This window comes from Staurois parvus, unplaced genomic scaffold (genome assembly GCF_062004578.1).
Source record: "Staurois parvus isolate SC_StPar_1 unplaced genomic scaffold, SC_StPar_1.0 ptg001374l, whole genome shotgun sequence".
In the NCBI taxonomy this organism is placed as follows: Eukaryota; Metazoa; Chordata; class Amphibia; order Anura; family Ranidae; genus Staurois; species Staurois parvus.
The window spans coordinates 62,718-87,426 of record NW_028319170.1 but is presented as its reverse complement, the minus strand read 5'-3'; the positions used below and the strand labels follow the sequence as shown (position 1 = coordinate 87,426).

Here is a 24,709-nt window from a genome sequence, read left to right as displayed (position 1 = left end):
CACAAGGTTTAGGAGTGTCTATGGGAAGGTTTGACCATTCTTCCAGAAGTGCATTTGTGAGGTCAGACACTGATGTCAGACGAGAAGGCCTGGCTTGCAGTCTTCGATCTAATTCATCCCAAAGGTGTTCTATCAGGTTGAAATCAGGACTCTGTGCAGGCCAGAGAGATTCCTCCACCCCCAACTCGCTCATCCATATTTTTATGGATCTTGCTTTGTGAACTGGTACACAGTCAGGTTGGAACATGAAGGAGCCATCCCCAAACTGTTCCCACAAAGTTGGGAGCATAGAATTGTCCAAAATGTCTTGGTTTGCTGATGCCTTAAGAGTTCCTTTCACTGAAACTAAAGCCAAGCTCAACCCCTGAAAACCACCACACCATAATCCCCCCTCCACCAAACTTTACACTTGGCATAATGCAGTCAAGCAAGTACTGTTCTCCTGGCAACTGCTAAACCGGGACACGTCCATCGAATTTTCAGATAGAGACGGTGATAAGTCCTCCATAGAACATGTGTCTACTGCTCTAAAGTCTGGTGGCAGCATGCTGTACACCACTGCATCCGATGCTTTGCATTGCACTTGGTGATGTAAGGCTTGGATGCAGCTACATGGCCATGGAAGCCAATTCCATGAAGCTCAATATGCACTGTTGCTGTGCTAATCTGAAGGCCACGTGAAGTTTGGAGGTCTTTTGCTATCGACTCTGCAGACAGTTGGCAACTTCTGTACACTGTACGCTTCAGCTTGCACTGACCCCGCGCTATCATTTTACCTGGCCTACCACTTGGCTGAGTTGCTGTTCCCACTTGCTTCCACTTTATCATAATACCACTCACAGTTGACCATGGAATATTCAATAACAAGGAAATTTCACGGATGGACTTATTGCACAGGTGGTGACCTATCACGGTACCACGCTTGAATTCACTGATCTCCTGAGTGCGACCCATTCTTTCACAAATGTTTGTAGAAGCAGTCTGCAAGCCTAGGTGCTTGATTCTATACACCTGTGGCCATGGAGGTGATTTTAACACCTAAATCCAATGATTTGGAGGGGTGTCCCAAATGTTTTGGCAATATAGTATATGTGCTGTGTGCTTTTGGTGGAGGTGGTTGGTACTTCTGGGGTTCCTTGAGGGGTGTCTCAAGCAGTCTTCTAGACATTTGTTTTTTGACATAGGCAGCACTGGGTGCAGGGGTGGTGCTCCTGACCTAATAAGGACCTGGCTTTTAACTTGGAGCCCTCCTCCCCTCTCTTTTTGTCTTAGGCTAAAGAGGATAAGTTCACCTCTAAAATAAAATGTGCTAACTGGAGCACTAAATTATCTTCTAATTATAACAAGTCTTTTGCTGCAGTGTATTTCTAACTTCTTGAAAGCAGAAGCTGAATCACCTTATGCAAAGTTTCTAAGTTCCTTTTAGAGAGCAGGTGCAGTGCACCTTTCAGGCATCTCTGATGTCAAATGGCCTACCACTTCTTCTAGTCAGCCTGATCATGTGCAATACTCCCTACTTCCAGTGGCTTCTGGCTCAGCAGAGTCAGCTGGTGTAGGGTATGCAGCCCAGGGATAGGTGACCCAGATTTCTGACTCAGATTCGGGACTGGAAGAAGGTCATGTGGAAGCAACTAAAGCGGCAAAGTTTAGGCACTCTCTAGAGGAAGTCTGACCTTTTTGGGGATTCATTTATACTGTATGAGACCTTTTGAGATTCAGGATGGGGTAGCTCCGCTCTCCAAACATGATTTAATGTACCAAGGCTTAAACAAAAAAGTCTAAAGTTTCTCCTTTCCAGTCATGACGGACATGATTATGAAGGAATGGTCAGAATCATGGGGGAGAGGCCCTGAAACAGGGGATAAACTCCACGCTAATGTCGGAGGCCCGCAGAGACAGAAGTGCCAAGCCCTGAATACGGGGTACGAGCCCAGTATCTGTTCCAGATTAATGGCAAACTGACCGGCCATGAGCTGCAGCCAAAGAGCGCGGGATGCCCTAGCGAAGCATGCTTCTCACATCCTCTAGAGCTTTGAAGGTCAGTAGCCAGGTTTTAACCTAGCAGCTCTCCCCCCACTTTGTGTCTTTTTGCCCCATGTTGGCATTGTGTCCACAGTAGCATTTGCTTTTGGTAGAGTAGGACTGGCCAGAAAGGTTTATTCAGACGCAGTCCAGATGAATACTACTGAATACTACTACTAGCCATGCTGTACCCCAGATAAATAAGAACCTTCACAGACGGTAATCATGGAAGAATTATTTTATTATACAGTCACAGGAACAACACAGATGGATCTTGTATCAGGCCCTTGTTACATACAGGCCACTACACAACTTACTGGCCATTTTGATGGCGACAAATCCTTTGTAGGCGTCCTGTACCACGCCTTCATTTCCCCAGCTCTCCGCCATCTGCACAGACTGTTCATCATCCCCTGTAAGTAGATGACGGGACAGGAAAAAAAAAAACAGAAAAGGACTGCTCTCTCGGTCCCTGTCCCCTCTTCAAGTCCCTGGTCCCCCTCTCTCGGTTCTTGTCTTCGGTCTCTCCGATCTCCAGGGCTGCTGATAAAAATGGTAGAGCCGGCCCTCCTGTATCGGACCTGACCAGCTCAACAGGGGGCCCCGCCACCTGACAGGAGGGCTGGCTGTACTGCCTTATCACTGAAACCGATTCCACTGTGTCTCGGCCTGCAGCACAGCGAGCAGCTCCTCCTCCTCCTCCAGACAGCTTTTAGTTGCTGCAGGGAGCCACGGGAGGATCAGTTCCATTATCTGCACCCCCTCTGGCAGTTCCGATCACCCTGTGCCTCCCACCCCCACATTGTGATCACCCTGTGTGTCCCCATCCCCCCAAATCAAGTCCCCCAACCAATCATCCTTTGTGTGCTGACTCCAGAGGTGAGGGAGTTGGGAGTGGGGAGAGCTGTGAAATAACCTTACCTAATGCCCATCCCCCTCCTTCCCCAATCATAGAGCTCTGCCAGTCTGTCTACCTTACATTCCAGCTTCCTGCCCGGTTCATCCTCACACTGCTGTCTGCCTGCTATCCTACTAACTACACCTTCCTGTAGCCTGCTATCCTACTAACTACCCCTCCCTTTACCCTGCTATCCTACTAACTACCCCTCCCTTTACCCTGCTATCCTACTAACTACCCCTCCCTGTACCTTGCCACTGAATGCTGCTATCCTACTAACTACCCCACCCTGCCACTGAGTGAACGCTATCCTAACTACCCCTCCCTATACCCCGCCACTGTGTGCCTGCTATCCTACTAACTACCCTCCCTGTACCCTGCTATCCTACTAACTACCCCTTCCTGCCACTGTGGAGGGAGGGGGGTCCCTGTAACAGCAGCCCAGCCTCCCTGTCAGTCTGGCCCCCTTGTGTCTCTTAAGTTGTCCTGGAAGTCCACAGGAGGTCCATGCTGAGACTTGCAATCCCCCCGCCGAGCCCCGGGCTCCTCCTCACCCCCTGAAGACGGAGCTCATCTCTCTGGCCAAGGCTCTAACCTCCGGGAGAGAAGCACAGCATGTCCCCGGTCTGGTAACCTCCCGCCCTCACAGCACTTCCGGGAACAGGGTAAGCCACGCCCCTGCATGAAAAGGGGGCAGAGCTCTAGCAGAGGCACCTGCGCACACAGAACCTCCGTGTCACCCCATCCCCCCACCAGTTTCGATCGCCCTGTGTGACCCCATACCCCCCCCCCCAAGTCAAGTCCCCCAAGCAGTCATCCTTTGTGTGCTGACTCCAGAGGTGAGGGAGTTGGGGGTGGGGAGAGCTGTGACCGAACCATACCTAGTGCCCATCCTCCTCCTTCCCCAGTCATAGAGCTCTGCCAGTCTGCCTACCTTACTTTCCAGCTTCCTGCATTCTGCCCGGGTCATCCTCACACTGCTGTCTGCCTGCTATCCTAACTACACCTTCCTGTACCCTGCGGCTGGGTGTCTGCTATCCTACTAACTACACCTTCCTGTACCCTGCCGCTGAATGTCTGCTATCCTACTAACTACACCTTCCTGTACCCTGCGGCTGGGTGTCTGCTATCCTACTAACTACACCTTCCTGTACCCTGCGGCTGGGTGTCTGCCTATCCTACTAACTACACCTTCCTGTACCCTGCGGCTGAGTGTCTGCTATCCTACTAACTACACCTTCCTGTACCCTGCGGCTGGGTGTCTGCTATCCTACTAACTACACCTTCCTGTACCCTGCGGCTGAGTGTCTGCTATCCTACTAACTACACCTTCCTGTACCCTGCGGCTGGGTGTCTGCTATCCTACTAACTACACCTTCCTGTACCCTGCGGCTGGGTGTCTGCTATCCTACTAACTACACCTCCCTATACCCCGCCACCGAGTGCCTGCTATCTTAACTAGCCTACCTGTACCCAGTGGTGTATTTTTGGTATTGTGCTGCCCTAGGCAAGACGGCAGACAGGATACAGGAGACGGTCAGAGACTGCTGACATACTAAAGAGATGATCAGAGACTATGGACAGGATACAGGAGACGGTGGACAAGAGACGGTCAGAGACTGCTGACATACTTAAAGGAGAGAGAGGGGGGGGGGGGGAGAGAGAGAGAGAGGAGGGGGGGGAGAGAGAGAGAGGAGGGGGGGGAGAGAGAGAGGAGGGGGGGGGAGAGAGAGAGGAGGGGGGGAGAGAGAGAGAGGAGGGGGAGGAGAGAGGGGGAGAGAGAGAGAGGAGGGGGAGGAGAGAGGGGGAGGAGGGAGGAGAGAGGGGGAGGAGGGGGAGGAGGGGAGAGAGAGAGGAGGGGGGAAGAGAGAGAGAGAGGGGGCGAGAGGGAGTGAAGAGAGAGGGGGGGAGCGAGAGGGAGTGAAGAGAGAGGGGGGGAGAGGGAGTGAAGAGAGAGGGGGGGAGAGGGAGTGAAGAGAGAGGGGGGGAGAGGGAGGGGAGAGGGAGTGAAGAGAGAGGGGGGGGGAGAGGGAGTGAAGAGAGAGGGGGGGGAGAGGGAGTGAAGAGAGAGGGGGGGGAGAGGGAGTGAAGAGGGAGGGGGGGAGAGGGAGTGAAGGGGGGGGGGGGAGAGGGAGTGAAGAGGGGGGGGGGGAGAGGGAGTGAAGAGGGGGGGGGGGAGAGGGAGTGAAAGAGAGAGGGGGGGGGAGAGGGAGTGAAGAGAGAGAGGGGGGGGAGAGGGAGTGAAGAGAGGAGGGGGGGAGAGAGGGGGGGAGAGAGGGGGGGGGGGGGGAAGCATAACAAGGCTGGCTGAAGTGTGGGCGGGGGTGACACAGGAGGGGAGAGGCAGCTTTCTCTCTGCTCTCACGCCTGTATGTGGGGGGGGACTGTCAGCACTGGGGAGTGCATATGCTGCTGACAGATCCCCTGCAGTGCTGGAGGGGGGCCGTGGGGGTGCATGCAGGAGATGGATAGCGGAGGCACATAGAGCAAACAAGAAATGCACAGTCCTCTATGTGCCACCCGTCTCCCTCTCCAGCCGGCTCCATGGCTGACAGGTTCTCTGTCTCCTCACCACCTGTTAAGTTGTCCCGGAAGTCCATGTTGAGACTTGCAGTCCCCCCGGGCTGCTCCTCACCCCCGGAAGACGGAGCTCAGCTGTCTGGCCGAAGCTCTATCCTCCGGAAGAGAAGCACAGCGTGTCTCCAATCTTGTAACCACCCGCCTTCACAGCACTTCCGGAAACGGGGTAAGCCACGCCCCCGCGCGAAAAAGGGGCGGGGTTCTAGCAGAGTCACCTGCGCACAACAGAACTGCGCACACAGGACCTCAGTCAGAGCCGGGATTTGCTGGGAGGAGGACGCAGAATGGAGAGCGGGAGGAGGCGGAGTCCGGAGGAGGAGCGGCACACCCCCGGCCATTACCTTCTATCTAATACATGTAAATCTTGTTCCACAGAGTCACCGCCAATCACCGGATGTCGCCAAACTTGTAACCACCCGCCTTCACGGCACTTCCGGGAACGGAGTAAGCCACGCCCCCGCACGAAAAAGGGGCGGAGTTCTAGCAGGGGCACCTGCGCACAACAGAACTGCGCACACAGGACCTCAGTCAGAGCCGGGATTTGCTGAGAGGAGAACGCAGAATGGAGAGCGGGAGGAGGCGGAGTCCGGAAGAGGAGCGGCACACCCCCGGCCATTACTTTCTATCCAATACATGTAAATCTTGTTCCACAGAGTCACCGCCAATCACCGGATGTCCCTGAACGGGTAACGCTACACCCCGAGAACTCACTGAACAGGGGCGGAGTCCACTAACAGGCACACCAACTTGTTGCCATGGTGACAGACGCCATCCCTTATTTCTCCCCCAGAACAGATCCTTCCTCACCAATGGACGGGATTTCTGTTTGGGAAGTTTGCTTGTCATGTGTGCCGTCCAATCACATCTCTCCCATCTCCGATGACGAGCGCGAGCCCCCTATAAGTACTACAAGTCCCCGCATGCCCACCTTAGTCAAGAAGAGGACTTCTACCACTGGATGGATCCTCCCTCCCAATGTCCGTATACAGCGCCGTCCTCTGAGAGCCGGGCTGAGGGGAGGACGGAGAGCCAGAGCTACCTGAGCCAGGAGCGGGGAGCCCGGTAAGAAATCCCCTTCTATCTCCTATTATTCTTCTATCTGTGATTGGGGGGATTTTATTATTGTCTGTTATTAGCGATTCTATCTACTGCTAATATTTGATTATTGTTTATATCTATTATTCTTCATTATATGTAATACTATTCTATTTATTGTTTATTAATATTGATTATAGCGATAACTGCTATTTATATAATAAATAAAACAACAATATAGATTTAAACAAGAAATAGAGATTAAACAATACATAAAATAATAAGATATAAATAGTAATAATAATATTGATTATACTTATGATTATTTTATTATTATCTAATATTAATATCATTGATGAGATCTGGTATTATTATTTTATTATTGATTTATTGTATTTTTATTATTTATTATTGACTATTTATATCTTTTTTTTAATTATAAAGCATAAAAATAAGTTAACAATAGTACATATAGACATAATCAATATCTAGCTTACTGATCAATATTTATTGCATTATCTATTTTATTATCAATTATTATTGATTATATCTGGTATTATTATTGACTTTTGTATTTTATTATTATTGATTATATCTATTAATATAGTATTGATTACTATTTTATTACTATTATATCTATCTGTTCTTTATTGTCTTAGTTTATTGATTATATCTGTTGTTAATATGGTATTATTAATATTGTTCATTATTGATTATCTTTTATTGTTTTATTTATTTTTAGATTTTTTTTTTTTTGTACTTTACCTATAATTTTTATTGATACAGTTAACTGCTTGCCGCCCTGCCACTGTATATATGCACGTGTGCAGGGCGGCACTCAGGCGCAAAATCACGTTTTAAAACGGGTTCCGCGCTCCCGACGTTTTCGCCGGCAGGGGGGGGCGCGTACGCGCGCTTCCGCCGACCCGCGTGTGACACCATTCGATCCCGGAAGGATCAATCATTAGATTTCAGCCAGTGATGTCTGGCTGAAATCAGATGATCGGTCCCTGTCCTATCCTGTCCTGTGTTGAAGTTTACACAGGAGAGGATATGATGTCATTCTTCTCTGCCAGGGGACATTCGTCCCAGACAGAGAAGAAGACACAGTAAAAGTGAGTAAAACAGCACATACCCACAGTTAGAACACACCTAGGTCACATTTAACCCCCTGATCTCCCCCCCCCCCCAGTTAGTGTTAGCGCCCCTCCCAGATAGCGCCAGTTTGCTTGCCAGTACACCAGTAATCCCGTTTAACCCCCCCAGTTAACCCCTTCACTGCCCTGTCACCAGTGTCACTGATCAGTGAACCGATTTTTACTGATCACTGTATCAGTGTCGCTGGCGACTTCCGATAGTGTTAGCGCCCCTCCCAGATAGCGCCAGTTTTCCCGCCAGTACACCAGTAATCCCGTTTAACCCCTTGATCGCCCCCCCCCCCCAGTTAACCCCTTCACTGCCCTGTCACCAGTGTCACTGATCAGTGAATCTATTTTTACTGATCACTGTATCAGTGTCGCTAGCGACTTCCGATAATGTTGGTGCCCCTCCCAGATAGCACCTTTTTGCCCGCCAGTACACCAGTAATCCCGGTTAACCCCTTAATTCTCACCCCCCCCCCCCCCCCCCCAGTTAACCCCTTCACTACCCTGTTACCAGTGTCACTGATCAGTGAACCGATTTTTACTGATCACTGTATCAGTGTCGCTGGCGACTTCCGATAGTGTTAGCGCCCCTCCCAAATAGCGCCAGTTTGCCCGCCAGTACACCAGTAATCTCGTTTAACCCCTTAATCCCCCCCCCAGTTAACCCCTTCACTGCCCTGTCACCAGTGTCACTGATCAGTGAATCGATTTTTACTGATCACTGTATTAGTGTCACTGGTGACTTCCGATATTGTTAGCGCCGCTCCCATATAGCGCCAGTTTGCCCGCTAATGCACGGGATTTTTTTTTACCAAAAACATGTAGCAGAATACATTTTGGCTTAAATTTATGACTAACTTTGAGTTTACAATATATTTTTTATAGCTGAAGGTAGAAAATATAGTTTTTTTTCAAAATTTTTGTGTATTTTTTTGTTTATAGCGCAAAAAATAAAAAGCACACAGGTGATAAAATACCACCAAAAGAAAGCTCTATTTATGTGAAAAAAAGGACGTAAATTTCGTTTGGGTACAGCATTGCATGACCGCGCAATTATCATTTGAATTAGTGCAGCGCCAAACAGCAAAAAAAGGCCTGGTCATTAAGGGGGGTAAATCCTCAGGAGCTCAAGTGGTTAATATTTTATGTATTATCTATTATTTGATTGCTTGTTATATCTATTATGGATCTCTCATGGATGTCACATCTGGAGTAGCTGCTGTGTCCCAACTGACATCAATTGGACTGCTTGCATGGGGATGCATGGAACATCTGTGCATCCCCAAGCAGGTTAAAACAGCTTCTCATGGGTATTTGCTGTGGGATGCCCCATGTGAATATGGCCATTTTTTTGTGTTGCAATTAGGGTCAAATTTTTTTTTTTTTTTTTTAGGCTAGCTGGTAAGCGTGCTGGGAAATTTCAGTTTGCTTGTATTGTGCAATGCGCTCCCATGTGCACCTTACTTCAAAAGCTACCATATTTGCCGGCGTATAAGACGACTTTTTACCCCTTGAAAATCTTCTCAAAAGTCGGGGGTCGTCTTATACGCCGGTATACGGCATACTGACATTTTTTAGGCGGGCGGCGCGGTGCCGCCCCCCCCTTCCAACGGAAGGGACACTAAGTACAGGGGTTGGGAGGGGCTGCTGTCTCTTACCTGGATCCGGTCCCACGACGGTCCAGTCCAGGAAGCACGGCTGCTCCTTCGGTTCGGCCACTGGATGTTCGTGCGGCTGCTCGGCTCCGCCTCCACACCGGTGATTGGCCGCCAGAACTGTAGCTTAGGAAAGACACACAGGCGGCCAATCACCGGCGAGGGGGCGGAGCCGAGCGGCCCGGCGAAAATCGAGTGCAGGAGCAGCAGGTAAATGTTCAGTGTAGAGGTGCTGCTGCAACCACATATGCTGGCTGCAGCAGCACCATACTGCAACAGGGGTCAGCAAGTGTAATTGGTGTCAGTGGGAGGAATAGTGCCCCATCATTGGTGTCACTGATACCAATGATGGAGCACTATTCCTCCCACTGACACCAATGATGGGGCACTATTCCTCCCGCTGACACCAACGATGGGGCACTATTCCTCCCCCCCCCCCACTAACACCAACGATGGGGCACTATTCCCCACTCTCACTGACACCAATGATGGGGCACTATTCCACCCCCCACTGACACCAATGATGGGGCACTATTCCACCCCCCACTGACACCAATGATGGGACACCATTCCTCCCACTGACACCAATGTTGGGACACTATTCCTCCCACTGACACCAATGATGGGGCACTATTCCCCCCACTGATACTAATGATGGGGCACTGTTCCCCCCACTGATACTAATGATGGGGCACTATTCCTGTCCCTGATACCAATGATGGGGCACTATTCCTGTCCCTGATACCAATGATGGGGCACTATTCCTGCCACTGATACCAATGATGGGGCACTATTCCTTCCACTGATACTAATGATGGGGCACCTATTCCTGCCACTGATACCAATGATGGGGCACTATTCCTGCCACTGATACCAATGATGGGGCACCTATTCCCCCCACTGATACTAATGATGGGGCACTATTCCTGCCACTAATACCAATGATGGGGCACCTATTCCCCCCACTAATACCAATGATGGGGCACTATTCCTGCCACTAATACCAATGATGGGGCACTATTCCTCCCACTGACACCGATGATGGGGTACTATTCCTCCCACTGGTGTGCATTGGAAGAGGGGTAGTCTTATACGGCGAGTATAGCCCAAACACTACATTTTAGCAGGAAAAGTAGGGGGTCGTCTTATACGCCCAGTCGTCTTATACGCCGGCAAATACGGTAGTTATTAATTGAGGTGGTTAAAATGCCTGTATAGCTTGTTCGCTGGATTTGGTTTGGGGATCACACCTTTAACCCTTTCACTGCCAGGTCTGTGGATGGGGGCGTCTGTATATCTGACAAGTATACCAGTATGGCCGGGAAAGACTGTAATGCAATGCGATCTGGACTGGATTCCATTAAGTGGAGCACAGGGGAAATATCAGATGTTTCATGAAAGAGTATGTGTCACCAGAAAAATCACCACATTAGGGGACGTTTTGTCCACTGTGAAAAAAAAAAAGTAAAAAAAAAGTTTTCAATTGTAAAAAATGTAAATTTACACCCAAGCATCCCCCCCCCACATGCAAAGTCAGGGGTGCCTACGCATAAAACGTTGATTGTGCTACACGTTACGTATCCCGGTGCACGCCGGGAGTGAGAGCAATCATTCTAACACCAGACTCTGACGAATGCGGCGTCAGACCCCTGACCTCCTCACCAAACTCAAGACCGAAGGACTAGCCAATCTAAAACCGTGATGTCACGTGCGTAACAATACCAAGCCCAGCTGCACTCTGCACAACAATTTTCCAGCTAATTGGACCACAATCTGTGTACTGGCAGCCTGGGAGCGATTGTTACTGGGTCAAGTTAATTACGTGGTTAACCCTTCACACTGCCACCACCTCCTTTTTGTACAGAGAATGAGGAAACTCGATGATATCAGCTATAACACTATAATGGTTGAGATAATCGTCTGTATAACACGGTCACCGCAGGCCGGTTATACAGAGGGTCAAACGAACAGAGTAGCGCTCTTTTTAGAGGCAGGAATTTGTAAATTGCAATAAAGAGCTATAGAAACAGTTCAACGCTTTCAGAAGGAAAGATTTATTACTAAAAGGTCAAAAGGGTGCAATAAAAATATTTACAGAAAAAAGATGTAACTAATATATATACATAAATATACAGAGAACAACAGCACAGCAAAGGGATAACAGAGAGAAGTTAGAGGGTTAAAGTACTTGCCAAAGTCCTGGGTTAGCAGATCAAGTTTCAGAGCGAAAGGGCATGGGTCTCCCCAGGTGGTTCTGATGTTAAAAGGGAGAATTCTTCAACTTCCTTTCTTAGGCTTGACAGCCCATTTTGTAGTTCCCTAGCAGGGGGTGTCTCTGAAGTCAAGGACCAATACCTCGTTTACGGAGGGAAGGTTTGGGCGTAGACCTAACCTAGAGCCAAAATCTCTTATAGTTCATATTTTGGCTCATAACTTTCTCTATGCAGAAGTGACATTCCACCCGCGGGTAAATTTTTATGCAGACACATCTGAGGAGTGGGTAGATATGAAATAGATATTTGAAGGGTTCCAGAGATGTAGTTTTCTGCTTTCCTAGGTATTCCAGTCAGGGAGTGTGACCTATCAAACTGTTTGTCTCCTCTGAAGATATGTCTGGTTTTTATGTAGGTCAGGTCCATAAATATTGGGACATCGACACAATTCTAACATTTTTGGCTCTATACACCACCACAATGGATTTGAAATGAAACGAACAAGAGGTGCTTTAACTGCAGACTGTCAGCTTTATTTGAGGGTATTTACATCCAAATCAGGTGAATGGTGTAGGAATTACAACAGTTTGCATTGTCTTGGAAATTCGTTTTCAACAAATTTTTCCTTACCGTGAGTAGCTTTTTTGAGATGTGGGGAAAAATGGAGCTCCCGTGACCCAGGAATAATCAGATGATACTCTCAGGTTGGAGGTTGAATTCACTCTGTCTCTGGCTCTAACCCCAGACTCTTGTTTTATTAAAAGCACACACACGCCCCCCCACACGGGGGGTCAGGTCAATCCCCTCCCACAGAACAATGTATAGGGGGTGTCCATACACGAGAATGTCCATCCTGCTTGGAGTGTAGTGTTTCCTCTTATCTATACTGAAAACCAGTTAAACCAGTCCTCCCCTCCCCCATAAGCTCTCTGGAGAGCAAGCTTCCCATCCTTTACATGCTATCAGCTCCTAGTAGTATGTTCACTCTCTGTACAAGCATCCCCTAGATTAAACCGTGTCAGTCTGTATCTGAATGGGCCCGATACGATCTTTATTAAAACACATCCATCCAGATACAGTTCAGGTCGGTAGTGGCTTGTAAGATATACATGAGCCTACACGCGGAGTTCGCACTGCCCGGCGCCTGGCCATACGAAGTCCATGTGGTACTATGCTGCTGATATGTGGATACAGGCCCGCGGCATTGGCATCGAATGCCGTGGTGGCATACACGCCAGTCTATAAGCGCAGATCTGCCATCTGAGTACTGTAATATATACATTGCAAATGCGCATGGCCTAATTGTAGCCTTCAGAGCTTTAATTAAGCCACACAAGAGACATATGAATAACACTAATATATGACACATTTAAAGTTCAACCTGTAATACAAAATTTCCATGACAGCACATGTGCCTCCCACTTGTTAAGGGACCAAAAGTAATGGGACAGAATAATAATTCTAAATCAAACTTTCACTTTTTAATACTTGGTTATAAATCCTTTGCAGTCAATTACAGCCTGAAGTCTGGAACGCATAGACATCACCAGACGCTGGGTTTCATCCCTGATGATGCTCTGACAGGCCTCTACTGCAACTGTCTTCAGTTCCTGCTTGTTATTGGGGCATTTTCCCTTCAGTTTTGTCTTCAGCAAGTGAAATGCATGCTCAATCGGATTCAGGTCAGGTGATTGACTTGGCCATTGCATAACATTCCACTTCTTTCCCTTAAAAAACTCTTTGGCTGCTTTTGCAGTATGCTTTGGGTCATTGTCCATCTGCACTGTGAAGCGGCGTCCAATGAGTTCTGAAGCATTTGGCTGCATATGAGCAGATAATATTGCCCGAAACACTTCAGAATTCATCCTGCTGCTTTTGTCAGCAGTCACATCATCAATAAATACAAGAGAACCAGTTCCATTGGCAGCCATACATGCCCACGCCATGACACTACCACCACCATGCTTCACTGATGAGGTGGTATGCTTAGGATCATGAGCAGTTCCTTTCCTTCTCCATACTCTTCTCTTCCCATCACTCTGGTACAAGTTGATCTTGGTCTCATCTGTCCATAGGATGTTGTTCCAGAACTGTGAAGGCTTTTTTAGATGTCGTTTGGCAAACTCTAATCTGGCCTTCCTGTTTTTGAGGCTCACCAATGGTTTACATCTTGTGGTGAACCCTCTGTATTCACTCTGGTGAAGTCTTCTCTTGATTGTTGACTTTGACACACATACACCTACCTCCTGGAGAGTGTTCTTGATCTGGCTAACTGTTGTGAAGGGTGTTTTCTTCACCAGGGAAAGAATTCTTCGGCCATCCACCACAGTTGTTTTCCGTGGTCTTCTGGGTCTTTTGGTATTGCTGAGCTCACCGGTGCGTTCCTTCTTTTTAAGAATGTTCCAAACAGTTGTTTTTGGCCACGCCTAATGTTTTTGCTATCTCTCTAATGGGTTTGTTTTGTTTTTTCAGCCTAATGATGGCTTGCTTCACTGATAGTGACAGCTCTTTGGATCTCATCTTGAGAGTTGACAGCAACACATTCCAAATGCAAATAGCACACTTGAAATGAACTCTGGACCTTTTATCTGCTCATTGTAATTGGGATAATGAGGGAAAAACACACACCTGGCCATGGAACAGCTGAGAAGCCAATTGTCCCATTACTTTTGGTCCTTTAACAAGTGAGAGTCACATATGCAAACTGTTGTAACTCCTACACCGTTCACCTGATTTGGATGTAAATACCATCAAATAAAAGCTGACAGTCTGCAGTTAAAGCACATCTTGTTTGTTTCATTTCAAATCCATTGTGCTGGTGTATAGAGCCCAAAATGTTAGAATTGTGTCGATATCCCAATATTTATGGACCTGACTGTAAGTCTCTCATATTCCAAGATATGAGACATAGGGGAAAAATGGATTTTAAAAGTGTTATCTGGTTCGTGCTTCTCTGGAATGTCTTTGAACTCCTGGGAAGGCTTGCGTTATCTTTTACGAGGTGCTAGATTGCACAGCTCTCTTAGACAACCAGGCGCTTTAGCTCAGAAATGTTTTATAGCTCTGGGTTCCCTGCTGTGCCCTGGCTGGCCTGTGACACTCCTAACACACAGGCCATATGTCAATGTCAATGAGGGGGAAATATGTTTGTCAGGATGGTTGACCCTTTCCCAAGATGGAAAATGGTTGAACCGCGTCCATCTCTGGGTGTACGCCTGCTACACAGGCCACCTCCATAACGCTAAACTCATGACCTAGAAGTGGCTTTTAAAGCATCACCTATAGAAAATATAGGGTACTAAAGTTGGTCGCCATTTCATGGCCATTTCATGGCCACACGCAAATTTAAGGTTTAACACGTTGGGTATCTGTGAGGTGCAACCTTATCTTTTATATTTTACAAAAATTAAATTGGGTAATTTTATTCCGCTTGTGTGTCCTAAAATTTACTTTTTGTGTATTTTTTATTAATATTATAATCTATGATTTATATAGCACCAACAGTTTGCTCAGCGCTTTACAATATAAAGGGAGACAATACAGCAACAATACAGTTCAATACAAGAGGGTTAGGAGGACCTTACAATCTAAGAGGGAGGGACTGGTGGTACAGAAGGTAATAACTGTGGGGGATGAACTGATAGGAGAAATAGAAGATTTGGTTATTAGATTCCTTAAAGAGAGGTTTTCGGAGATCGCGTAAAAGTGGGCAGAGTAGGCCATAGTCGGAAAGATTGGGGTAGAGAGTGGCAGAGGATGGGGGAGGCTCTGGAGAAGTCCTGGAGACAAGCATAGGAGGAGGAGACAAGGGAGCTAGAGGACAGAAGGTTGTGGGTGGAGCAGAGAAGACGTTTTGGGTGATATTTGGAGACAAGATTGGTGATGTAATTGGGGGCAGAGTTAGAAATGGCCTTATTTGTTATTGTTAATGTTTTGAATTTTATCCGTTGGGCAATGGGAGGCCAGTGGAGGGATTGGCAGAGAGGGATGGCAGACATGGAACAGTTGGCAAGGTGAATGAGTCTGGCAGCAACATTCATCATAGACTGAAGAGGGGATAGCTTGTGATGAGGTAGGCCAGTGAGGAGGGAGTTACAATAGTCAAAGCGAGAGATAACAAGGGAGTGAATAAGTTGCTTAGTGGTTTTGGTGGCTAAAAACGGGCGTATTTTGGAGATGTTGCGGAGGTGAAGTCTACAAGATTTGGACAGTGACTGGATTTGGGGCTGAAAGGACAGATGGGAGTCCAGGATTACACCTAGTACCCTGGCATGAGGGGAGGGACTGATGGTTGTATAATTGATCTTGATGGAGAAGTGGCGAGGAGGAGACAGAGTTATAGGTAACACTGAAGGAGTGCTGCGATAGGTAGAAGGAGAACCATTAAAGTCTCGGAGGCGAAGGGAGTGGAGTTTTTTGAGGAGGAGGGGATGGTCAATAGTATCAAAAGCCGCAGAGAGGTCAAGAGTATGGAGTAGTGGCCATTGGTTTTAGTAGTTAGTAAATCATTAGTGAGTTTTAGTAGGGCAGTTTCAGTGGAGTGGAGTGAGCGAAAGCCAGACTCTAAAGGGTCAAGAAGGTTGTTGTCAGTGAGGTAGGAGCTTAGAGGTAAATGGGAGCAGGGAGATGGGTCTTAAGTTGTTCAGGTTGGTGGGGTCCAGTGAGGGCTTTTTAAGTACGGGAGTGATCTGTGCATGCTTAGAGGGGAGAGGAAGGTGTCAGTAGAGAGGGAGAGATTGAAGATGTGAGTGAGGGAACATAGAATAGAAGAAGAAGGTGATCGTAGTAGTTGCGAGGGGACAGGATCCAGAGGGCAGGTGGTGAGATGGGCTTCTGAGAAAACTTTAGTGACCTCTTCGGTAGTAGCCAGGTTAAAAGAGAAAAGTGTTGAGGGAGGTTTAGTATAAGGTATGCTAAGTGGGATAGATGTCTGTGCAGTGGAGATGACCTCACACATTGCATCAATCTTGATTTTGAAATGATTGGCAATCTCGTAAGCAGTGAGTTACTGGGTGGAGATGGAGAAAGTAGAGACATGGGGAGGGGGGCAGTGTCAGTGACATGGTGGGGGCGGGCAAAGTGTCAGTGACATGGTGGGGGCAGGGCAGTGATAGTAACATTGAGTAGAACAGTCCTCCCCAAAGTCACTATCACTGCCCCCCCCCATATCACCATTCTCCCCAGGTCACTTACACTATCCCCCCCCCCAAAGAAAAAAATCACTGCCCCCCCCCCCCCCCGATGTCACTGACACTGTCCGATGTCGCTGCAGATAATTTGGCATGTAACAGCGCCGACGACCACTCAGCATGTAAGGGGTTAATAATTCTGTTTCCCCGGCCAATCCTGTGTCCTGCTGCCGACCACTCGGCATGTAAAGTGTTAATTTAACTCAGGTACATGTTCGGCTGCAGTAGTTCGGTGATCGGCTTGTCGTGCCTTATAAACCGGGGATTCAGGGGATACTGACTTTCATGGGATACTCATCTTGCCCCTACACCTTTCTCATTTCTCTCTCCTTTCTCAGTCTGGGACCCCCTGGCTCTCTCTGTCACAGAAAACCCCCAGGTCCATGCTGAGACATGTAGTCCCCCGTCTCCCCCTTCACACACTCCCGTCTCAGCCGCAGCCAAGAACTTCACCATATCCTCCTAACCTGCTCTGACAGGACTTCCCGAAATAGGAGAAGCCAATCTCAGAGACAGAGCGTGGCAGGGGCGGAGTCCAAGCTAAGGCAATGCCCACATATGTCACCTGTGGCACGCACTAAAAATCTCTAAGTTTATGGCAAAGTTTGCTGGAAAGGATATATAGCAGTGTGCAGAGGGTTGTTCCTGGATCTTCCCATGTCTGTGTGGAGCACAAAGGTGCCATTTTACAAATGTGACAACGGTTGCACTGTAGGCCTTAGTGGAGCTCTGACAGAGTCCTCTTTGGGCTACTTGTTGGGATTTCTTGAAGGTGAAAGTCAAGCTTTCGCCTGTAGCCTCTAGAGGTTCTCTAAAGGTTGGATGTTTCTCTGGATAATCTGTTGTAGAGAGGAGGAGAGCTTGGTACCAAAGCCAATGTCTGAGACAGGGAACCAGCTCAGCACCAGTGTCCTAGACAGTAGCGTCCGAGGCCCTGAAATAGGGGATGAACTCCACGCTAATGTTGGAGGCTCTACAAGACAAGTGTGAGAGGCCCTGAAACAGGGGATAAACTCCACTCTAATGTCGGAGGCTCCGCAGAGACACAGGAGTGCAAAGCCCTGAATATGGGGTACGAGCCTAGTATCTGGTCCAGATTAATGGCAAACTGAGCGGCCATGAGCTGCAGCCAAAGAGCGCGGGATGCCCTAGTGAAGCATGCTTCTCACATCCTCTAGAGCTTTGAAGGTCAGTAGCCAGGTTTTAACCTAGCAGCTCTCCCCCCACTTTGTGTCTTTTTGCCCCATGTTGGCATTGTGTCCACAGTAGCATTTGCTTTTGGTAGAGTAGGGTTTGGCCAGAAAGGTTTACTTTGAGGCAGTTGGCCAGCTTAAACATGTATTGCAATATGTGTGAACTAAAAATCTCTATGTTTATGGCAAAGTTTGCTGGAAAGGATATATAGCAGTGTGCAGAGGGTTGTTCCTGGATCTTCCCATGTCTGTGTGGAGCACAAAGGTGCCATTTTACAAATGTGACAACGGTTGCACTGTAGGCCCTAGTGGAGCTCTGACAGAGTCCTCTTTGGGCTACTTGTTGGGATTTCTTGAAGGTGAAAGTCAAGCTTTCGCCTGTAGCCTCTAGAGGTTCTCTAAAGGTTGGATGTTTCTCTGGATAATGTGTTCTAGAGAGGAGGAGAGCTTGGTACCAAAGCCAATGTCTGAGACAGGGAACCAGCTCAGCACCAGTGTCCTAGACAGTAGCGTCCGAGGCCCTGAAATAGGGGATGAACTCCACGCTAATGTTGGAGGCTCTACAAGACAAGTGTGAGAGGCCCTGAAACAGGGGATAAACTCCACTCTAATGTCGGAGGCTCCGCAGAGACACAGGAGTGCAAAGCCCTGAATATGAGGTACGAGCCTAGTATCTGGTCCAGATTAATGGCAAACTGACCGGCCATGAGCTGCAGCCAAAGAGCGCGGGACACCTCCAGCACTGGTGCAGGGGGGACACCTCCAGCACTGGTGCAGGGGGGACACCTCCAGTACTGGGGCAGGGGGGACACCTCCAGCACTGGGGCAGGGGGGACACCTCCAATACTCGGACAGTGGGGACACCTGCAGCACTGGGGCAGGGGGGACACCTCCAATACTCGGACAGTGGGCACACAACCAGCACTGGGGCAGGGGGGACACCTCCAGCGCTGGGGCAGGGGGGACACCTCCAATACTCGGACAGTGGGGACACCTCCAGTACTGGGGCAGGGGGGACACCTCCAGTACTGGGGCAGGGGGGACACCTCCAGCACTGGGGCAGGGGGGACACCTCCAATACTCGGACAGTGGGGACACCTGCAGCACAGGGGCAGGGGGGACACCTCCAATACTCGGACAGTGGGCACACAACCAGCACTGGGGCAGGGGGGACACCTCCAGCGCTGGGGCAGGGGGGACACCTCCAATACTCGGACAGTGGGGACACCTCCAGCACTGGGGCAGAGGGGGCACCTCCAATACTCGGACAGTGGGGACACCTCCAGCACTGGGGCAGAGGGGACACCTCCAATACTTGGACAGTGGCGACACCTCCAGCACTGAGGCAGGGGGGACACCTCCAATACTCGGACAGTGGGGAAATCTCCAGCACTTGGGCAGGGGGGACACCTCCAGCATGGGGGATACCTCCAGCACTGGGGCAGGGGGGACACCTCCAAAACTCGGACAGTGGGGAAATCTACAGCACTGGGGCAGGGGGGGCACCTGACACCTCCAGCAGGGGGGATACCTCCAGCACTGGGGCTGGGGGGGCTACCTTTAATACCAGGGGCCACTCCAGTACTGGGGGGGGGGGGCAGCGGCCACCTCCAATGCTGCAAAAGGGGTGGACACTGCCAAATCCAGGACAGAGGGGATACCTTCAATATGGGGAAAGAGGGGACATCTTCAAAACTGGGAAGGGGGGGGGGGACATGGAACATCTGACAGCTCTAATACCAGGACACATCCAATACCAGGGGCCACCTCTCCAGTACACCAGGATGGGGGGGACACTTGACACCTTCACAACCAGGACAGGAGGCAGGTCCCCTCCAGTACACGGGGGCGATATTGGACACCTGAGATAATAGGACAAGGAGAACATCTCCAATACCAGGGTGGAGGGGGACCTGACTTCTCTTAATACTGCAATGGTGGGGAGGTGGAGGAACATCCAACACCAGGGAGACAACACTTCCAGTACTGGGATGGAGGGGACACCTCCAATACTGGGGCAGGGTAGAAAAGTGATAACTCTAATACCAGGGGGATACCACCATTATTGGGACGGGGGCATCTGATACATCCAGTAATGGAATGGGGGAGGGGGCGGCATTTTAAATATCACAGAGACACTGCCATTTCTTGGGTGGGAGGTTCCCCACCAATACCTGGATGGGGGTACACCACCAATACCAGGAACTCTCTAACACCAGGGAGACACCTCCAGTACTAGGATGGAGGGGACACCTATCACTAGGGGCACACTTCTAATACTAGGATCCCTCCCAACACCAGGGAGACACCTCCAATACAAGGACAAATGGGACACTGCCAACACCAGGACAAGGGGTAGGGACACCTGACACCTCCAGTACCTGGATACGGGGTAATATCTGACATCTCCAATACAAAGGGGACCCCTATAGGACTGCTACTAATGATTGTTTTCATAATCGATTAGTTGGCCAATTATTGCTTTGATTAATCAGATAAAAAAAAAACCTTGACAAAAGTGTGGTGTATAATTTAGTTAGTATGTAAAGTTTAAAATAGACAATTTCTTGGATATCAATATGCAGTGGTAAATATAAATAACCAGCTATGTGGTTAAGGAACAAGATATCTTATCCACTCTGAGAATGACAGAAGAGACTTATATACTATTAGAGGTTGAATCTGGTACATATCAGACTCCATTTTTATTTAACCACTTCAAGTCCGGACACTTTTGCCTCCTTCCTGTCCAGGCCAATTTTCAGCTTTCAGCGCTATCATATTTTGAATGACAATTGCGTGGTCATGCAACACTGTACCCATATGAATGTTTTTTAGCATTTTTTTGAGACCAATAAAGCTTTATTTTGGTGGTATTTATACACCAGTGGGATTTTTTTTGTTTTGCTATGTAAATGAAAAAGTCCACAAATTTTGAGTGTTTTTCTTATAAAATTTTTCAAATAAATATTTCATCATAAATCTTGGCCAAAATTTATTTTGTTATCTTTTTAGTAAAAAAAAAATGCCAAATTAGTTTATAACCAAAAATTATCATTTTAAAAAATTTTTACATTTTATTATTTTTTTTTTTTTCTACATACTGTCACTCTAGCAGTACAGTGTCACCATGGTGACACTGTACTACTTGTGGGGGATGATTTTTTATTTTCTTGTTTACACTGATTGCTTTTATACCCATAAAGGCTGTAAAAGCAATCATTTCTCCTTCTCTCTGACTACATTTTTGCATCCATTGAGAACTACTGTGTGAGCTGTGATTGGTCCCAGCTTGTCACATGGTACAAGGCTGTTCACAACAGCCTTGTACCATGTGATCTCTGTGATCATTCACAGATTTCACACGTAGTAAGCAATGATGTCAGAAGTGACATCTTACTTACTCCTAGATTGTTAGCTCCGTGGAGCAGTGCCCTCGAACCCCTCGTGTATCGCATTGTATTGTTACTGTACCCCACTATAATGTACAGCGCTGAGCAAACTCTTAGCGCTATATAAATACTGTATAGTAATAATTCTTTGCATGTGATCACTGATTGGCCAATCAGTGATCACATGATTGGGACCTCACACAGAGGTTCTGTATGACGATCGGTGTTTCACTGTGTCCGGAGGACACAGCGGGCACCGGATCGTGGTGCTGTGCGATCCCAGGGAGCGCGCAACAGCAGGGGGCGGGGAGGCCGTTTATAACCGGCCACTCGACCTTGCACTGCCACAGTCCGGCCATTTATATACAACAGTGATCCTTAGTAGTGCCTGCTGAGCTCAATGTGGTGAAATTCCTGCTGCAGCATGTGTACTTCCCTGACTGCTGCCCTCCCAGCTAAAGGGGGAACAGTTGAGGGGTGGTAAAAATTTGACTCAACCGTAGCATTCCCCAACCCCCCCAGTGTAAATACACCATTACCACACCAGTGCAGCCAGTCAGTGTCCCTGAACATCGCTATGTCACATCTGCCCCAGTGTTGACGTAAGGTTTTGTTCACAAGGGGCTTATCGATGCATACCTTGTGCAAGGGCCATGTTTACCTGCACAGGTGCTCTGTGCATCCCATGCAGGCAGTCACATTGATTATTGGGACACAACAGCTGCATGGACACAGCCGCTTTTCCCAATCCAACATCAGTGCAGGTGCATGTCCCCGAAATCACTGTCTGCATTTGGGGCTGTACACCTGCAAGGATGTCAGACTGGGGGCAGGAGTTCTGTGCATCCCCATGCAGGCAGTCCTATTCGTTTGGGCGTTTCTGCTGTCCTTGTGCTCCAGGGCCTACATAAATGAGAGAGGTAGTGAGGAAATGAGATGCCTAATTTACACCCTTATAAAGCTTGAAGGTTCTACTTTGATTTTGGGCCCCCCCCCCCCCCATGTGGGTAAGTTGTGAAAACGTCTCATGCATGTGCTATCCCCATACTAAGGAGGAGAAGCAGAATGTGTTGAGGTGTAATTGTAAGTGTGCCCATGCTGCTTATGTGAAAAAACTTTTTAAAATGACAACTTGGGGAAATGTTTTTTTTTTTTGTTTTGTTTTGTTTTTTTTCTTTCATTTTCTGAACAATTACAACTTCAAAAATGTTACTATGCCTCTTACTAAATACCTTGGACTGTCTGATTTAAAATTAAAAAAAAAGGGTAATTTGGGGGGTATTTGTACTGTCCTAGCATTTTAGGGCCTCAAGAAATGAGTTGGGCAGTCAGTACATCAGAATTGATCATTTTATGGATATACAGTATATACCATAGTTTGTATGTAGTAGAATGTATTTTGGCCCACATTTATGAAGAAATATTATTGGCAAAACTTTACAGACCGGAAATGAAGAAATGGCAAAACTTTTTTCCATTTTATATAGTGCAAAAAACAAAACAAAAAAAACAGTTGTGACTAAATGACTTAATACCACCAAAAGAAAGCTCTATCTGTCTCACAGATTGATATAAATTTCATATGGGTACAGTGTTGCATGACTGAGTAATTGTCATTCAAAGTACGACAGCGCTGAAATCTGAAAAATGGCCTGGGCAGGAAGGGGGTGAAACAGTCTGGTGTTCAAGCAGATAAAAAGTGTAACGTTTTGTATCTATAGTTGCTGCACTAAGCAAGAAAACTGTAAGATATAGAAACACAATTTATTTTCAACTGTAGCAAACCACTGGGCTGATTATTTTAAGTGACTTCTTATTTCTTTGCAGTTTTTTGGGAATATGGCTGCTAATCCTGAAAACGCTCAACTCTTGCCTTTACTAGAAACCTTGGAAGACACATCTACCTCACATACAGAACAGACAGATGCTTATCTTGCAATTGCAAAGTGAGTACAATTGCATTTTGGAGCTAGAAACATTCCAGATTGTTGCGGTGCAGAATATTGCAGTGGATGCAGGAATTGATTTACTAAGGAATACCTAGCCAATAAATGTTAGTGAACAAGGGGAGCTGTTTTCACTCAATACCAACTTTTCTAGTTGAACAGCCTATTCTTAAAGTGCATCTAAGCCACAAAAAAATGAATATATTGCAGCTTTCTAGTCCTTAGATGTGGTGGCTGCACTAGTTTTCTTCCTTTATTTTTTCCCCTGATGATCCTCCAGTAACAAAACTGCCGTAGGATGACAATGCCTACTCTTCCTTTTGTATCAGCAGAAACAAGACAGGACTACAGAATGCTGTCCTTCTCTTATTGTACATACCGGAGGGGAGTGCTTCTGTACACCTTAGAGATAATAGTTAGCAGAGTGCACAGTAAGTTATCAGCTCACGAGATTTCTAACAAGATCAACAGGTATTTTTTGCACTTATCAAGCAGATATAACAAAACCCTTTCAGGCTGAATTCACACTAGAGCGGACAGCTGCCAGAGTGCTTTACCTCTTTGGCAAGCAAATTCAGCTAAAACAACCCCATGGTGTATAATCTTCCATTCTGATCTTTAGAACTATTTAGTGGTGAATATTCCTTCAAGTAGAAATTATATTCCACAATAAAATATTTAGGGTAATGTATATCAGTTTGTGTGTAATAATTTGACATTTGTCCTCCTTTGTAGCCGTCTTAGTGGAGAAGATGGGAAAGTTTTCAATGTCTTGGTTGGAAAGCAGTTCTCTCGTCTCTTTGAAGTTTTTAAGGTGAGAAGGATAAAAGTCTTACCTTTTGTGTATGATTTATCTTAACATAAAATGTGTGATTATTGGGGATGAGCGATTAAAGCTGATCTCCAGGTTTTAGCGAACTTTGAATAGTTTGGACCAAGCTAGTCCAAATGTACTGTTTATATCATTAACAGATGCAGCACCTCTATAAACTGTATGTAGCATCAGCTACATATGCGTTGCTGTGTTCAGGCTATGGGACTATGAATGAATACAAAGGTTCCTCAGGCTGAGGTGGAGACTGTGAGGGCACCCAACCGCCTGTGAATGGCTGAGCAGCACTCAATCCAATTTGACAGCTGCTGGAACACAGTGCTGTATGTGGCTGAGACGACATACCTGTTTATATAGCGCTCACATCCACTTCATCTGTTAAGTGAAGTAAATTTGTTTATGCCAGCTTGGTCCAAATTACTTAAGTTCGCTGAATTCTGCAGTTAGATTTGAATTCACCTACAGTTGATACCCATACATTTTTTCGGAAAATCTCTCATGCAAGAATAGGGATCGTACTTGAGATTGGTAGTCATAGGTTTAATTTCTGGCTAACTGCATTCATAGTACATTTTAAGGTCTTAACAGGCGTAGGGTAACATGCATGCA

The 24,709-nt window shown here is 47.4% G+C and overlaps 1 long non-coding RNA gene across 1 annotated transcript; it reads left to right on the top strand.

The window, feature by feature from the left end:
- Positions 1-5,264: 5,264 nt before the first annotated feature.
- Positions 5,265-23,268, top strand: LOC149436344 (uncharacterized). The gene is made up of 2 exons (XR_016308304.1): positions 5,265-6,562; positions 23,150-23,268. It is a non-coding gene; the product is annotated as an uncharacterized LOC149436344 (long non-coding RNA).
- Positions 23,269-24,709: the final 1,441 nt, after the last annotated feature.